This window comes from Acomys minous (assembly GCF_964271855.1).
Source record: "Acomys minous genome assembly, chromosome: 6".
Classification (NCBI taxonomy): domain Eukaryota; kingdom Metazoa; phylum Chordata; class Mammalia; order Rodentia; family Muridae; genus Acomys; species Acomys minous.
Genome location: NC_140487.1, coordinates 76,088,004 through 76,100,469, shown reverse-complemented (window position 1 = coordinate 76,100,469; position 12,466 = coordinate 76,088,004). Strand labels below are relative to the sequence as shown.

The 12,466-nt window shown below is 45.7% G+C and overlaps 1 long non-coding RNA gene across 5 annotated transcripts in view; it reads right to left on the bottom strand.

Annotated features, from left to right (window-relative positions):
- LOC311600107 overlaps positions 1 to 12,466 on the bottom strand; it is a 172,954-nt gene that overhangs the window by 122,845 nt on the left and 37,643 nt on the right. For all 5 annotated transcript variants that reach the window (XR_014780141.1, XR_014780142.1, XR_014780143.1 and 2 more), the window contains one exon: positions 10,159 to 10,280. This is a non-coding gene — a long non-coding RNA (uncharacterized lncRNA). The remainder of the gene's footprint in view (positions 1 to 10,158; positions 10,281 to 12,466) is intronic.

The following is a 12,466-nucleotide window of genomic DNA, read 5'->3' as shown; positions in this document are numbered from 1 at the left end:
GTAGGGCCATTTTAAGGGAGGAAAGGAGGTTTAAGTGATGAGATAAGAGGTGATGATGAAACAGAAGCCATCATAAGAACAATAAACTAAGAAATAGGCCAGTGGAGTAAAATAACCTACAATGAAAAAAAAATCAAGACAGAGTTGGGAGGCCAGACAGGCACAACACATCAGCACAGGAGCAGAGCTGGTGGACAGGAGCTGGTCTCCAAGCATAACACAGACACAGGCCTCCACAGCCATCCTGCCACACACTAAAGGCCGGTTTAGAAAGCCTTATACTGAATAATGAGAAGCAAAAGAGTGAAGTTTTCAGTAAAAAATAAGAGACTATTTACCTCAGTTAAGCCAGAGGAAGAATTTTAAAAATAAGATTCAAAAAAACAATGTCCAAAGGAAGGGCACAGGTGAATTTTAGCACATTACTTTAAGGCCCCCTTTAAAAAAAACAAAAAACAAAAAACAAAAACAAAAGGCATTGTTTTAAAAATAACCAAGCCCAAATACAGATGAAGATAGTTGTAGTTATACAGACTTCAAGGAACTTATATACCAAATATACAGATTTTCCCCAAACTACTAAGTCAGTGACACCCACAGAAACAGCCACATGGGCTGCATAGAAGGCTCAGGGGTTAAGGGCATTTCCTGCTCTTCCAGAGAGTTCCCAGGACCCACACCAGGTAGTGCATAACCACACCTAACTCCAACTGATCCAACTCCATCTCCTGGCCTCTTCAAGACTACACACACACACACACACACACCGGGGGGGGGGGGGGGGGAGTAATGCAAGTAATCAATCTTTTATAAAATCAACAAAATTCTAATTTAAAAAAACTACAAGATACCATTTTATACCCTTAATTTTGAAAGAATTAAACTTTGACAATGAGAAGTGTTAAGATCATGATAGCTTTTAAATTTGAAGCTGTGAGTGCTCTAAGGCCCTAGAACGTTCCAGTTATCTACCCCAGAGGAACACTGGTGGTACCTTCCCTATGAAGTGGGAAGAAAAGTGCAGTTACTCTCTTTATAATAGTAAAACAAACCAACAAACTAATAACAAATACTCAAAAGTCTTTCAATAGGAAATGACTTAAATTGGTGACCTGAGTTCAGATCTCCAGGACCAGGTAAAAGGTCCAGTACGGCCAGGCGTGGTGCCACATGCCTTTAATCCCAGCACTCGGGAGGCAGAGGCCGGCGCATCGCTGCGAGTTCAAGGCCAGCGTGGTCTACAACGCAAGTCCAAGACAGCCAAGGCTACACAGAGAAACCCTGTCTTGGGGGGAATAAAAGCCCCGTACAGTAGCACATGCCTGCAGCCTGAGCACAGGAATGAGGTGGGGAGGGCAATTCTTGAAGCTCAAGCCAGCAGGCAAAGCCTGATGAGCTCCAGGTTTGCTGAGAGACCCCAATCTCGAAAAATAAAGGTAGAGAGCCTTCAAGGAAATGCACTACACATCAACCTCTGGCCTCCACATTTAAGCATGCGCACACACACACAGACAGGCAACATACTTCAAGACAATAAAAATACTCAATAAGGGCTACAGGTAACTGTTGGAGGAGGGCCTTGTGCAATGTGTCTTCAGATGCTGATTTCAGTGCCCTGTGATCTGGTTACCGCCAAGCCATGGGCAATGTTGTGAATGTTGAACCATCTCCTGCACCCATGGGATGCAAAGAATGTTCTCCCAATTATCACTGGTTGGCAAAATAAATGCCTACACACCTGGGTGGGGCAGAAGCGATGTAGGTGTGAAGATTCCAAGGCTTGAAGGACGGAAGGACCAGGAGAAGGAGAGACAGGTAGAAAAGAAGAGGGCCGCCACGGGGTAAGTGAAGAGCCAGTGGGCCAGGAGGAGTGAACTCTGAGAACGGCATAGAGGGAGCGGGCGGGGGGGGGGGGGGGGGGGAAGACATGTACATCTGTTTATGGGATGTTGAGTGGGAAGCAGCCCAGATAGGAATTTTTAAGGCAAATGGCATGTGATGTGGGGCTGTGTGGTAACGAGGTAGTTTAGGGGTTATTAACTGCCCAGCCCCTGGTAAAATAAGGCTTATCTAAAATCTTATCAGGTGTGTCTTTTATTGTTAGATAAAACTACCTTAATAATCATAGGCTTCTAATAATAAGCAGTATTAGCCATTTATATTTACTACAACAATGAATATAAATAATCTAGTCACATCACTGGCTGGATGGAAGATCCTAGGTCGGACAATGCGCACCATATGGACTGTAGAGGACACCAAGGTGTGCTGTCCTGGCCCTTGCTCCCCAGCTCCCCAGAGTGCTGCCTGTGAGCTGGCAGCGGTCTGCAGGAGCAGCCTCCTCACGCCGGCACAATCTTCATCCAAGAACTGGCTTGTGTTAAGCTACAATGTGGAGCCACGGTGGCTTGGCTCTCATCCCAGTTCGGGACAATCCTCAAGGACACCCACCCCACCCCAACACTCCCTGTGGGACCAGCTGAAACCTTTCTTGAGGCGTTATGGCTGCCCAGTCCTGACTCTTCCCTTCCGTGAGCATCAACCCTGGATCCACCTGCCATCCTCCCTCTGCCTCCCTGGAACCTGACTCACAACAGGCACTCTGACACTTTGTTTTAGAACATACACACTAACAGCATGCTGTGAGGTGGCACTGTCTACATTTGAGAATATATGTGTGTTTATTTTGTCACCAGTTTTAAATGTGTTGGAATAACAAACTGATTCAGTAGAGAGGTTAATGACCCCTCTGGAAGGTAGAGAGAAACAGAGGCTTGTGGGAAAAATACACGTCATGTCTTCATGACCACATACCATCTGAATTCTATATTGACTTCCTTATGCTTTCTTTGTATTGCCAAAATGATCTGTGATTTTAAAGAGTAACTTAAGAACACAGCTTGCCTCTGTGCCAACCATTTTCTACCTTCTTTCTGACCCCCTGAACAAGAGGGCTGACCTCTTGTTAGCAATGGTACTGTGACAGACCACAGGGGAGGAGAGGAGCATGTGCGAGCGTGGTGATACACAGTAAGATAAAATTATGCCAGCTTTTTACAAAAGTTCCACTTTCTTCTATCCCAGGCAGTATCAGAGTCCACTCGAGTGACAGGTAACCCGCAGGAGAATGCTACCATGCCAACTTCACAGGAACTGCACTGTATGTGAACCACTGACTGAACTGGGGTAGTGTTTAACCCTGCCACAAACAAGTCACAGAGGACAACATGTAAGCAGCAACGCCTTAAGATTATTCTAAATTCTGAACCTTTTCCAATATTGAAACAGTAAAACTACACTTAAACTCATAGCTTTCCTCTATATACGTAAATACCAGCAAAAGCTGGGCATGGTGGGGCACTTGGGAGGCAGAGGCAGGTGAATCTCTTTTGACCTGGAGGCTAGCCTAGTCTACATGATTATGGTCTGGCCAGGGCTACATAGTAAGACTCCAGCTCAAACAAAACAAATACCAGGAAAATAAAAAGAAATTCATGCCTTAGCTCAGGAGCTCCCTCTTGTGGCACACAAAAGCCTGCTTCTTAGCGTGGCCTGCCAGCCTGGGAAGGCCTTCTAGAATTTTCTAACAGTGGAGGAGGGACTTTCATCTCTGCCACCGCTAGAGGTCAAGCTCCTGGCTTCCACTAGGTACCTTCCCAGGGAAATATGGTCAGCTTTGGTGTGCCACACCCCACTCTACCCTGCAGAGGAATGTACAGCATCTGCCTATGCCGAGCCTTTTGTTCTCAAGAGTATATAATTAATGCAATGCTGACCATGTATCACTAAAAGAAGCACCTTAAGGGGAAACCTAATATTACTTTGTATTTTGATGTACCTTGGAAGCACCCAATTTAGTTTTGTTATCAATATAGTCATGATCACTAACAGAACAGGAAAGTGACTAATGGACAAAAGTTTTCCCAAGAAAGAAGAGTAACTTTCCATATTTCTTCCCCAACATTATCCAAAAAGGACACAAACAGGATTTCCTTCTGTGCATCACTGATCTGTAACTGCAGGCACTTCACTGACAACAGGCAGACATGATCACACTGCTCCATCGTAAAATGCCACCCTCATCCACATACTGATGGCAATGGGCAACAAATAGAGGAACTTACGCTTGGTGCTAATCGCAAATCCTACTTTTAAAACTTTTATTTCCAACTTATTTATTATGTATCTTCAATATAAGTGTCTATGACTTAAAAAGAAAAAATGTCACACAGGAGTTCTTCCCTAATTAAATAATTTAACATACATATAGACTCAGGTAGTCATTTCTAGCCTTTACCCCCAAAGAAAAAGAGTAATATACATCTCTGTGCATGTATGTACATTTTCATGTGCATATGTGGAGGTCACAGGTCAAGATACATATTAGGTGTTTTTTATAATGGCTCTCCACCTTATTTTTGGGGGCAGGGCTTCTCACTAATCCTAAACTCATGAAATTAAGCTGGAAGGGCTAGCCAGTAAGGCCTAAGGAATCTTCCTGTCTGCACCTTCCCAGTACAGGGATTACAGGCTTTTTATGTGGTGCTGGGTAGCTTACGTGGCAACACGTTACTCAATGAGCCATCCCTGCAGATGTACGGAGCCAGATGATGGAGTAGAAGACTCAATCACTGGCGGAACTGTTGCCTTCGTAACTGTTCAGACTTTCATGTGCAGAAGTCTCCTGCTTGGTGAGTGGCTGTAAGCGCCCAATAGTGCCTTTAGCGCAGAGTGAGGCTCCAGCCTGCGATGTGCCCTGACCACAGACCCCACCAAGAGTCACGTTCCCCACTAATGCCCCCACCAAAGGTGACCATGAATTAAGAATCAGGATTTAACTCATCTACTTCTGTGAAAACTCCTTCCAGTGAATTTCTAAATTTCCAAACCAATCAATAGAGCAAGGCCCCTGAGTGTTGCACAGGGCCACCACAGTGAAACATGGCCACTTGCAGTGATGGCCGAGGCAACCCTGAACTTGGCTCCTCTCCTCTCCTTGGTCTATGAGTCACAGGGACAGGCCACTCCTGGCTACTCAATCTCGGTTCTATTCTCATCTTTAACCTCAAGGTTCCAGCTTCAGTCTTTGGGAACTTCCCAAAATTTGGCCAACAGCCCAGTCATACCTCCTTCCAAGTGCAGTCCCTAAGTGCTGCACACCTATCGACAAGCGCAGCATTTGGAGCACTAAGGAAGGGGGCCTTTAGTTTGAAGGCAGCATGTTCTACATTGTAAGACTCTTGCTCAGAACAAAGGAAACCAAAACCAAACCAAACCAAAAAAATTCACAAAGGACAACTTCAAAGCCCTCAATGTTCAATTAATTCCCTCTTCCAAGGCCTTCCCCAGGTTAGACAACACTCCCCACTGCCATGCTAAAAATCTTTATTTTACACGCATGAGCTGTTTTGCTAACGTTTATGCCTGGACCTGGTGCCCATGGCGGCCAAAAGAGAGCATCAGATCCCCGGGAACTACAGTTACAGGTGGCTGTGAGCTGCCACGTTAGTGCTGGAATCAAATCGGGAAGGGCAACTCGGGCTCTTAGCTGCAGAGCCATCCTTCCAGCCCCCGCTACTCTTTAATCCTACTGAGTCTTTGGAACCTTCAGGCTGCCTAAAAGAGGAGCGTATTGTAAATCTCCGTTCAGTGGGAGATTCACTTGGAGGGAGAGAAAAAGAGAAACACACAATTTGGTTGGAAGCCGATACATGACCAAAGAGAAAAGAGCTTAGTGAATCTCAGTCAAGCAACTGTTTCTGAACTATTTTCCTTGTGCTGGACTAGGGACACTTTTTCTAAGATTACTGATTCTTTTTTTTTTTTTCATTAAAACAGTAGAGAAGGTGGAGGGGGGATGTTGGGAGGTGTTAGAATTCTGAGTGATGAGGAGTTAGAGGTGAACACAATCTAGACACAAAATTTGCACGCTTGAGAAAATAAAAAAAAAATTAAATTATCCTTTAAAAAGTTCTACCCAAAAATCACTGAATGAAACGCAATCTCCTATTTCAGATATGAGGGTATTTGGAGACAAAATGGCCACACTCCAGAATTTAGTTCCTGTTCTAGTGCAGACAACGGGAAGCTCCGACAGAAGGGGCTCCAGGGCTCCTCCCAGCTCTCAGCCGCTGCTTCCGAGAACCTTGCCCCTCCGAGGACCAGGGTGAAGGCATGAGCCACCATACCCGCCTGGCTCTTGCTTTAGTTCTCAGTTTCCTCTAAATAAAGGAAGGCTGCACTTTGAAAATAAAGCAGAACTCTGGCACTGCCTCAGGCCTAAAATACAGGTATGCTCTCCAAGCCTGAAATACAGAATGCATCACCCTAACGTCAGTGGCTTCCACGGGAGGACGTCTCCATGCACCGCGCCCACTAGCATCACCGTGCAGGAGCCAGACAGCGCATGTTCTGAGACGCGGAGGGCTCTGGGATAAAATAAGTGATTGCTTAGACTTCAGGCAAAACCCTGACCCCAGAACTCCAGGATGACCCGAGCAGGGTGGATTCTGTGGTGTCCTCAGCAACGTCTGATATCTTTCTTAGTCACTGTCCTCCTGCTGTGAGGAGATGCTGTGACCAAGGCGACATCTAGGCAGTTGCTGGAGTAGAAGACGAGCGCTGTACCCTGACCACAAACCATGAGTCTGGCTCAGGCTTCGGAAGCCTCAAAGCCAGTGACACGCTTCCTCCAACAGGGCCTCTCCTCCTCGTCCTTCTGTGACTCTCAGGTGAGTAAGCATTTAAATATATGAGCCCGTGGGGCCATTCTTATTCAAAGCACCACACCTGAGGAGGGCAAACACACAATTCCTGGATATCCCATTAACATGATTGTGAATGAGTTATCATCAGCCCAGAATGTGTCAGCTTCCACTTTCCCCAGTCAGCCTATGGCCAAACTTAACCTCGCTACTTCCTTATGTGATGAGTGCTTTTCAGTACTTGGTAAGGTTTCACCTACTGCCTCCATTTGACCTTCATGAAGGTGTCAAAGGCACAGCAAACACCACCCTGTTCAAACATGTACACGAAGACTTTCTACACCCTTCAATTAGATCTGAGTGTCTAGGTGTCCAGGCAATGTTTCAGGTCAATGGCTTGAAGCATGGCTTGGCCTTTATTTCTTCAAATGTCTTGGTAATTCACATACAAAGGAAAGGGAACCAGCCCCCAAGTGCCAGACTCTCAGCATTTCTGGGTGACAAGAACTAGTTTGAACATTTGTTTCTTAGCATTTTGATTGTCAGAATGTAAGCGGCACTCAGCAAGGAGAAGCGAGGCCAAGTTGCATAATAACTGCAAAGCAGCCTTGAGCAGAGTAGTCAGTGCCATCCTCGCCTCTCGCCCACTCTGTCCCTGTCCCACCCCAGAGCAAGCCTAGGACACTCACCTAAAAGGGAACTCTGTTCCCACTGGCCACCTTGCTCACACAGAAGCAGGTCTTTCAATGTCACAAATCTGGAGAACCATTTCAGGAACACAAACTGAATACCTGCCTTGGAAAAAGATGCTAACGTCTCTCATCTACACTAAAACAACATTCTTAGTTCTTCTGGATTCTAGAAGATCTAGGCTCAGTTCCTTAGCATTCTCCTGATTACCCTGGTCCACTTTATTGAACGTGTTACTGTCAATGTCATGGCTAAACCCAGTGATCCACCCTCCAGCCCCACCTGACCTAACCCATCAGATGCACTGACCAGGCAGGCTGCTCACTTCTGCTGCACCACACTGTCCAGTCACTATCCGACCCCTGTCGCTTGTCCCCTTGCTAATACCATCTCACTTCCTTTGGTTACCTGTGGTCTCAGGCACCATTATCTCGCACCTTAGTCACTGCTATACCCTGGAACATTCTCTCCTTCCCCCTTGCAAATGCCCTCACACCCTAGAATATTCAGACAATAGCCTCAGAAAAGCAGGCTCCACATGCCTCTCCCCCTGAAACCCACCAATCCCTTTTCATCTCATTAGAAACAAGAACTCTTAGTGTAACTGTGGTGTGCGTGTGACCACCCATTTGCCTTGCCGCTCCTCGCCCGTGGCGTGCCGCGTGACCACCCGTTTGCCCCTCCTCACCCCACTGCTGTCACCAGCCTCTCCCTCCTGGTTCAGGCAAGCCTGGCATGGCTGCATCCTACGGTCTCTGCATTTGCTATCCTTTCTGTCTACCACTCCTGTCCCATGGATTCCTTCCTGTGCTGTCTTCTTGTCTCTGTTCAGAAGGTCCCTTTTCAGTGTCTGAGCTTTCCTGAAAGCACCTCATGTGGCATCAAGGCCCCCAACCCTTACCTGCCTCTCAGTTCTCCAAAGTTCATGAGGCATGAGAAAAATCAAATTTCACTCACTTATTTGTTCTAGATCTGTACCTAGAATGTTCCAGTAAATGCAGTTTTGCTTGCTACTCTGTCAAGAGCACCTAGAACAGTAGCTGGCACATGGTAGGTATTCAAAGAGTTATAGTCGTCAAACAATATAGATGTGTAAGAACTACCCATACAGACAAGAAAGCAGTAAACATCAGATGGTTAATAATGACCACACATAAGGCTGGTGGTGTGATGTACGCCGTTAATCCCAGCACTCGGGAGGCAGAGGCAAGAGGATTTTGATGAGTTCCAGGCTAGTCTGGGCTACACTGCAAAACCCTGTCATTCATATATTAGATGAAAGAGAGAGAGAATGAGAGAGGGAGAATGAGAGAGAGACAGAGAACAAGAAAGAGAGAGAAGGGGGGGAGGAAACAAAAAGAGACAAAATCAAGGTACAAGTAGTTTAAAATTTTCTAATCCAGGCATGGTGGTGACATATGCCTGTAATCCAGCACGCAGGAGTTTGAGGCAAGCAACCTGAAGGCTAGCCTGGGTGACATCCTACATGAATGATAAAGAACATGAGAGAAAGAGAGAGAAGGAGAGGGGGAGAGAAACATCTAGATGTCACACGGTAAGAAATGGGGAAAAAGTCAATATATCAAAAATATTATTTCAACATTTAATTTATGAAAAAGTTAAATACTGTGGGGTTTATCATTGTTGTTGTTTTCAGAGAAGGTCTCTTTATGTAGCCCTTGGCTGCCTTAGACTGACTATGCAGAAGGTTGGCCTTGAACCCACAGAGATCTGTCTGGCCCTGCCTCCTGAGTGCTGGGAGTAAAGGTGTGTGCTGTTGGCCCTGCCTCCTGAGTGAGTGCTGGGAGTAAAGGTGTGTGATGGTCTTTTTACGTCCATCACTTGGAACAGTGTATTTTTATTGCAGAGCACATCTCAAATAGCAATACCGTATCTCAATGTTGAAGGCGGCATGTGGCCCACGTGACCACCATACTGGACAGTATTATGTTCTGACCCAAATTAGAACATGAGACCATGTTACACATTTACTCTGTTGTTAACTGAGAGTCCAAAACAAGACTCCAGGACACTTTGTGGTTTACTAGTTTTGTCAAAAAAGCTTCTAAGAATAGAACAGAAGAAACAGTATCTCTTCTGAGAAGTCACTGCTATCAGGACAACTGGCTTGTTCCGTACAGCGCAGGCCAGCGTGTGCTTCCCCCTGCTCCCAGTGATTAAGAAGCAAGTCCAGCAAGACCCTGGATCTTATCTACAGCCACACAACACAACCACTGCTTCCAGATAACAACTTTCCACGCCATGTCTACCAGACTACCGTGGATCTCAGGTTAACCAAAGCCCACCCCACACTGAGACGCACATTCCTGTAGCCACAGCTGCCCTTTTTAAGTGTTACCGTAATTGCCTCACCTACACACTCACGTTCTAATAATACAGAGTGAAACAAGTAACCAAGAAAAAAAAGTTTTCCAACATGTTACGCCTGCATTTCGGCGTCACTGTGGTTTTTAAGAGATGAACTATTATGTAAGGGAAATGCTTTCATTACTCTGATCAGTGAGCTACCTTCTCTCAGAATCCCTTCCTTTACAAACACTATTATTTACTACTATTTTAAGTTAATTATAATAACAGCCACCATTTTCCAGGAGCAAATGTAAAGAACCCAATTAAAGTGCACTTCATTTTAAAACCTCAAAGTTCTGCGGTTCTACGCATTGTGCGTGCAACTGTGGAAGCCAGAGGATGCTACATTATTCAAGCTGTACAACGAACAGGTGGGTGGGCAGCGTCTACTTACCAGTGGCCCTGAGCTGCCATCATTCTCTCCCACAGACCAGCGGCCCCCGGGCAGATCAGCGAGGCAAAGACTGCAGACCCCTGCTCGCTCAGTTCTTCTAACTCAAAGAGGCAATGAAATGCCTGAGGGGAGAAAAGAAGCTGCATTACACCTGGGACAAACCCTGAGCAAGAGACTAGAAAGAAGCCAGCCCTATCTCACCCTTCCCCCTCTGTGTTTTGTAAAGTGAGGGCTCAGAGCAATGGTGGGTGACATGGCACAGCCATCTTTTATAGTAAAGCATATGCACCGTGTAACATGACCTGGTTACTTTTTACCAATCTTACTCTTCACGAGTTAAAATCTTCCATCTCTAGTCATACAGCTAATTGGAGATGCTTTTGATTCCAAAGAAGAAGGGAAAACATTTGAAGGACTGCAGCTGGACACAGGGGTATGCTTCTGTAACCAAGGGAGCTGGGAAGCTAAGGTAGGAGCCTGCTGTGGTTTGGAGACCATCTTGGGCTATACACATAGTAAATCTAGGCCAGCCTGGGATGCAGTGTGAGGTCCTGTCTCAAAGGAGGGAGGGAAGAGAGAGAGTGGAACAGGGAAGAGAAAAAAGAAGAGAGAATGATGGAGTTATTGACTAGAAAGCTGGATTGAAACTTTTGGGCTTAATTTTAAAATGTGAAAGGGGCTGGATATTTATGTTAAATCAATTGTAAAGCTGTCTTTACATACATGAACACTGGAAAGATCACAGACTGAGCTTGGTGTGCACTGAGATGCACCACTGTACTCCCTAACAGATGACTGACTCTCACACTGCTCTCACTGATGCTTTTTCTAGAAAATTAATAGCATGATCTCATTAATAAAAATAATAAAAATAAAAATAACAATAGTATGATCATTTTTTTTTCATTCTGGAAGCTGCTAACCTGCACTTCTGGTTCACTCAGGTATTTGTTTTATTCCTTCTCAAGTCTCTGATGGGGTTGAAGCCCAGATAGTTTAGTCTTACGATTAAGCTTAGTTGGTTAGGGGTTAAGATGTTTTTAGATCAAGATAGATGTTTTAAGTTAATAGAGATGAGAAATGATAGATACTGATTTTCATTCAGAAATTTAGACTCACCAAGACAGGAAAGAGGCTTTCTTTAAGTTTGACAAATACAAATAGCCAAATGACTATGAATGTAACATTTCTATAATGCTTGTCTCATGGTTCTTCCTGCTGTATGTGGTTTATTTTACTCATGTGTAATAATTTAAATGCATATGTTGAAAAAAACATAATTAAAAAAATTTTAAACAACAGTATGATCTCATTATTTTAAGCTTTTCACAGATGCCGCAGCCTTTTACGACATGTCTGACAACACCTGCCCCTCGGCGGACCCTTCTCCAGCAGCAGCAGCACTGCGACAAGAAGCTGCTGCATGCACACGCGCTGGGGGCCTGCTGGGCTCAAGGCAGTTTGTGTCAGGTGCTCTGCTCCACCCGAAGCTGTCCATGCTTCAGCATCAATATTTTTCACAGACGCTATCTTCTTGCCAAACTTGCTACTTTCTGTCTTGGGGCCTGAGCCGTAAGGCCTCCAAGGCCCGAGTGGCCTGGCCTCCTCCTCCCTCCCAGGCTGCTCAGCCCCACTGCCTCTGTGGGACAGCTCCCCTCCAGCATGTCAACCCTTCCTATCCGAGTGTTTGCAATCCACGTGACGTCATGCTGCCTCCACACTCTAAGTCCTCCACGCTTTGCTTATAATGCTTTCTTCAAATCTGCATCCGTCTACCTGTGTGCTCGTAGAAAGCCATCTCTGAAAACATTCACGAGCCACACTGGAACCCTGACTGTTATTATATGGTGGATAGAAGGCGACAGCACAGCTATGCAGATCGTAAACCTGGACGGCGGAGGGAGGGTGTCCTGGTGGCTTCCCTCTTCTTACCAGGGTCTTCTTGTCTTCCCAGGGTTAACTAATTGCCTAGCTCCCCCAGGGCAGGTCTCAGTCTGTATCTAAAGTGTTTTCAACAACTCCTCCTGTGCAAGGCCATCTTTTGTTTTTGTTTTTTGGTTGGTTGGTTTTGAGACAGGGTTTCTTTGTGTAACAAAGCCCTGGCTGACCTGGACTTACTCTGTAGACCAAGCTGTCCTCAGACGCAGCGATCTGCCTGCCTCTGCCTCCTGTGTGCTAGGAGTAGAGATGTGCACCACCAAGCCCAACCACAAGTCCATCTTTTACTACTGGACCTCTTTAACCCCAGGCTGTAAGCCTCTGCTTGTTCTTACTGCACACTACAGGATAGTGGCAGCTGGACAGGGTG